Source organism: Chiloscyllium punctatum, chromosome 6, assembly GCF_047496795.1.
Source record: "Chiloscyllium punctatum isolate Juve2018m chromosome 6, sChiPun1.3, whole genome shotgun sequence".
NCBI lineage: Eukaryota > Metazoa > Chordata > Chondrichthyes > Orectolobiformes > Hemiscylliidae > Chiloscyllium > Chiloscyllium punctatum.
Window position 1 is genome coordinate 42,919,325 of NC_092744.1, and position 6,000 is coordinate 42,925,324.

The 6,000-nt window shown below is 39.9% G+C and overlaps 1 protein-coding gene across 1 annotated transcript in view; it reads left to right on the forward strand.

Moving 5' to 3' along the window:
* Positions 1-5,121, forward strand: part of mfsd8l1 (major facilitator superfamily domain containing 8-like 1) — a 70,813-nt gene extending 65,692 nt beyond the window's left edge. Inside the window, exon 13 of the mRNA XM_072572553.1 lies at positions 4,785-5,121. The gene's annotated coding sequence lies outside the window, so the exon portion shown is untranslated. The remainder of the gene's footprint in view (positions 1-4,784) is intronic.
* The last annotated feature ends 879 nt before the right edge of the window (positions 5,122-6,000 follow it).

Genomic DNA, 6,000 nt, shown 5'->3' on the forward strand with positions numbered 1-6,000 from the left:
ACCACTAGAACTATGGTAATATCTGACTGACTGAATTAAAGGTGGGAGGTCAACTTACTTCTGAGATTTCACTAGGTGAATTAGATATGCTCTAGCAGAACCATTTCTTAAAATGTGCAGATATTTCACCTCACAATCAAGAAACTTTCTAATGTTTTAATAATAACCAAAGTGGAGTACCTCAATGAGTGCTACTGCAAGTGGCTCAGCAATACCATGACAGTTCCAGCTGTTAAACTGAGTTTGCAGCAGTTGGTGAGGGAAAATCTCATTTGACCTCAGGCTCCTACAACTCCTCATCCATGTCTGTCCATGATCCTTGGCAGCATCAGTAGGGGTGAACATGACAATTATTGTGCAGACAAATTACTGTCCTCACATTGATTGTACCCACCACTGAGCTGCGTGGCACTATCACAGTGTTAATTAGGACAGACATCAAGACAGATCTAGCAATTCAAAATTGGGCATACATCAAGTACTGTAGGTCACAAGTAACAGTAGAATTGTATTCCACTATAATCTGCAATCATATGGCCCAGTGCAACCCCTGCACTCTAACATTACCATCAAGCCAAATCACTGAAGAGTGTAGCAGGGTATCCTAGAGCAAAAATGGGGTGTCAACCTGGTGAAACGACAACACTAGAGTACTTCCATACGAACAGTGGAACCATTAGTTAGGGCTAAGTGACCTCACAACTCCGGAATTGGATCTAAGCTCCACTGTTCTGCTGCGTCCAGCTATGAATGGTAATGGACAATTGAACAAATAACAGGAAGTGCTTGCTGTACCTATATCTGCACCCTTAATGCTGGAGCCACCCATTAGTGAAAAAGATGAGCCTGAGGTATTTGTGTCCATCCTCAGCCATAATTGCTGAATTGATCATTTATCATGGCTTCTTCCTGAGGTTAGCCTATCTTGGAAGACATCCTTTAGTCAATCTGATTTACTCCATTTGATATCAAGAAACTGCACAGGGCACTAGATACTGCAAAGGTTATTGATCCTGATAATGAATTGAATGGAAAAAGAGAAAAGCTGCATACACGACTGTGCTTGTGCCTCTGAAAGAATTGGCTTGTGGAGTGTGTTGAATGGCTGAGTTGAGCGATGGGTATGGCAAAGTAACAATTGAAGTCATTTCCAGGGAAGTAATAGTCTGATCAATGTTAGAAATCTAAACATTACTTTGTTTTCTTAATTATAATTAAATATCTATATTATCTGCTGTCTCAATTTATTTGAAGTTAATTGCATACATCATTTTTAGTGGAAGAATTTTGTTTGTCTGGGGTTGTAGTCCTGTTTTTCCATTAACACTTATTTTGTATAGTCACATTTAGATTTCCTCCTGTTGATTTTCTTGTGGTTTTATTGTTTTATCATAGAGTCATAGAGATGTACAGCACAGAAACAGACCCTTCAATCCAACCCATCTATGCCGACCAGATATCCCAACCCAACCTAGTCCCACCTGCCAGCACCCAGTCCATATCCCTCCAAACCCTTCCTATTCATATACCCATCCAAATGCTTCTTAAATGTTGCAATTGTACCAGCCTCCACCACTTCCTCTGGCAGCTCATTCCATACACGTACCATCCTGTGTGAGAAAAGGTTGCCCCGCAGGTCTCTTCTATCCCCTCTCGCTCTAAACCAATGCCCTCTAGTCCTGGACTCCCTGACCCCAGGGAAAAGACTTTGCCTATTTACCCTATCCATGCCCCTCAATTTTGTAAACCTGTATAAGGTCACCCCTCAGCCTTCGACACTCCAGGGAAAACAGCCCCAGCCCTGTTCAGCCTCTCCCTGTAGCTCAGATCCTCCAACCCTGGCAACATCCTTGTAAATCTTTTCTGAACCCTTTCAAGTTTCACAACATCTTTCCGATAGGAAGGAGACCAGAATTGCACACAATATTCCAACAGTGGCCTAACCAATGTCCTGTACAGCCGCAACATGACCTCCCAACTCCTGTACTCAATAGTCTGACCAATAAAGGAAAGCATACCAAATGCCGCCTTCACTATCCTATCTACCTGCGACTCCACTTTCATGGAGCTACGAACATGCACTCCAAGGTCTCTTTATTCAGCAACACTCCCTAGGACCTTAATATTAAGTGTATAAGTCCTGCTAAGGTTTGCTTTCCCAAAATGCAGCACCTCGCATTTATCTGAATTAAACTCCATCTGCCACTTCTCAGCCCATTGGTCCATCTGGTCAAGATCCTATTGTAATCTGAGATAACTCTCTTCGCTCTCCACTACACCTCCAATTTTGGTGTCATCTGCAAACTGACTAACTGTACCTCTTATGCTCGAATCCAAAAAGTAGAGGACCCAGCACCGATCCTTGTGGCACTCCACTGGTCACAGACCTCCAGTCTGAAAAACAACCCTCCACTACCACCCTCTGTCTTCTACCTTTGAGCCAGTTCTGTATCCAAATGGCTAGTTCTCCCTGTATTCCGTGAGATCTAACCTTGCTAATCAGTCTCACATGGGGAACCTTGTCGAATGCCTTACTGAAGTCCATATAAATCACATCTACTGCTCTGCCCACATCAATCCTCTGACTTTTTTGAGGAAGTAACAAAATCAAGTTTGTGACACATGATTTTCCATGCACAAAGCCATGTTGACTGTCCCTCATCAGTTCTTGCCTTTCCAAACACATGTACATGTGTCCCTCAGGATTCCCTCCAATAACTTTCCCACCACTGACGTCAGTGGCACCACGTTAGCCAACCTCCAATCTTCTGGCACCTCACCTGTGACTATCAATGATACAAATATTTCAGCAAGGGGCCCAGCAATCACTTCTCTAGCTTCCTCCAGAGTTCTAGGGTACACCTCCAATATAAATGAAGGATTGTAACATTGTAACATTGTAACTCAATTTACAAAGCCAATGAAATTATAATAGTGACTGTCCAATTTCCAAACACCCAATTGATAAGGTATTTGGCAACTGAAAATGATAAAGAAACCTCAGACATTTTAGATTAGATTCCCTACAGTGTGGAAACAGGCCCTTCGGCCCAACAAGTCCACACCGACCCGCCGAAGCGCAACCTGCCCAGACCCATTCCCCTACATTTACCTCTTCACCTAACACTATGGGCAATTTAGCATTGCCAATTCACCTAACCTGCACATCTTTGGACTGTGGGAGGACCCAGAGGAAACCCACGCAGACACAGGGAGAATGTGCAAACTCTTCACAGACAGTCGCCCAAGGCTGGAATCGAACCTGGGTCCCTGGTGCTGTGAGGCTGCAGTGCTAACCACTAAGCCACCCTTTTCTCATTCCCCATGGCTGTTGCTTTCTCTTCCTCTTCCATCCCCCTCTCCAAAACATAGACCATCACTACTCCAGCAATATGCAAAACCTATAGTTGAAATTCTAAAGTGATGTGTAAATTCTAAAATAGATGATGTGTACACAATTTTCACCAAGGCTGCCAAAGGTCATCCAGAATTTTGAGAGTTTCATATTTTAGAGAAAATATTTGAAGCCCGTTTAGACTAATGCAGAATACCCCCATAATTCAGTGAACAAACAGTCAACTCTTTTGTGTGCTGATAGCTAAGGGGTGAATGTCTCCTCTTTGTGTGTTCTTTGAATACTGTTGCAAAATCTTACATGTCCATGTGAACCATCAGTACAGTTCAACAGCTCCATCAACAAATGTAACCTTAAACAATGCATCAGTACTGCAATAGTATTGGCCTGGATATTTTAGTTTAGAAAATGAAACCTTATGTCAGTCTATGAATAGTATTGAAGATCAGAGTTTTTCACACATCATACATGACATTACGTAGCATTAGTCATTATAAAATTATTAATCTCTCCCTTTAATTAAGGACTACCTCAAATGTACAAAGGTTTCCTAAAGTTACTCCAGTAAAATATCCAGGAGAAATAAACTTGCAATAAAGCTTACAATTTCTCCAACAAAAACAGAAGTTGCTGAAAATGCTCAGCAGGTCTGGCAGCATCTGTGCAGAGAAATCAGGAAAGGTCACTGGACCAGAAACATTCCTGACTTCTGTTGGAGAAATTGTAAGCTTTGTTGTGAATTTATTTGCTCCTTGATATTGGAGTAACTTTAGGAAATCTAGGCTGAGCTTTTCTGTTTTTTGTTTGAGTTACAGTAACCGCAGTTCTTTTCGGTTTTTACTTACAATTTCTCCCACTGAAATGATGCATTGGAAGAGGCTTGATTTATTTCAATCCAATTCAATGGCATGAACAGGAATTGATTTTCCCTACAAAGGAAAGTGCAGAGTTTAGCCCATTGGAACTTTGGAAAAGAGTTATCTGCAGTCACTTGTGATTTATCAAATGCCTTCCTAACATGGTTATATTACCTCTCAATGCCAGCACCCCTTTGTAGTGAATCTTAGTGGGAAATGTTGCTGAGCTTCAAGTTGCTATACTGATATTCCTCAGATAACTGGCAGCAGTACATTTCAAATACACTGCAAAATGTATATGCGTAACTGAAAAAAAGGTCTAATATTCAGAACAATAGAGATTGCGATAGATGCAGTAATAGTATCCTGGGATTCAGTTTTCAACCATTTGGGCTTTGTTTCTGTTTCATCATCTGAAACATTTAATTAAATTACTGCTTTGTAGTTTGTCTTTATTATTGTTTGTTGCCCATTCATGTTCTATTTTCAATGCAGTGTCAATTTTTCTTTGTAATGAAATTCCTTTTTAACAATTTATTTGCACAAAAGTAATCTGTTTGTTTTGATTCCAGATCTCAAGTCAATGTTGCTGTTGTGAGACTTCAAGCATCATCTGATATGCACATTTATTGCCATATTTAATGTGAACACGAGTCTATTTTTTGTACATTTTGGCAACTGTGAAAATTAAATGATATTCTTTTGCTGTAATAAGATGTTAGGAAAACAATATTGAGATAATATAAAATGTGAACAAATGAATGCAGTGTATTCTTATTTGTTCCAATTCTGTATCAATATTTAGATAAGTGTACACATTGTAAAGATTATATTTTAAATTACAAACGTTGTGTCTACATTTGCTAATAAATCACTGTTAAATAAACTGAATTTTGGAGATAAAACTTTTTTGCATTGTCAGATATTAATGTTGTAAAAGTAAAAGCTATTGTGATGGATGTCACAATGTGTATCTATTTACTTTTCATAATTGTTTGTTTAGTGTTGAAGCCTAGCATTGCTGTGTTAAAACCACCAGCATTTGAGTTAATTTACAGTATTTCTGTTTACAGTATTTTTGAAGAGAAAATTGCTAAAATGAGCCTTTGGATCTCTCAACCTCAGGTCTTACGTCCATTAGACCTTGAAAATCCTGCCCTTTAAGTATCTGCAATTATTTCCTGCCACCCAACTGCCTGTAATTCATGGGGTTGAATGAGAGTTGGCTTGTGATTATGGAATGAGGCAGAGGGAGATAAAATCTTACTGCACCTTAACATTCAAATTTGTTGCTGACCATTGTTTCTCTTAAGAGTTAATTGAAAATTTCAAAATAGTGGCCTAATGATAACCATGGAACTTTGTCAATTGCAGTGAGAACCCATGTGGTTCACTAATACCTTTTAAGGATGGAAATTGCCATCCTTAATGGGTCTGGCCTGCATGTTACTCCCACAGTAATGTAGTTGACTAGTAAGTACTTTTTGGTGTTCCATCTGGTTTCGTTTCTTCAGAGTTTGTAGTGGTCGGTACAACTGAATGACATGATCAGTCATTTCAATGTCAGTTAAGAGTCATGTAGGTTACACCAAGAAAGATTGCAATCCTCACCTGTATCCTGGATTCCTCTGCACAGCTATCCAGCAGTAAGTATTCAAAACATAGAACTACCTGAACTACCCCAGAGATCTGTGAAGACTGTGTTCTAGAATATATTCAAGGAATAAGTTTCATCTACGAAGGAGTTGAAAGTTATGGGCTGCGAGTGGGATAGTGGTGGTCTGGCCA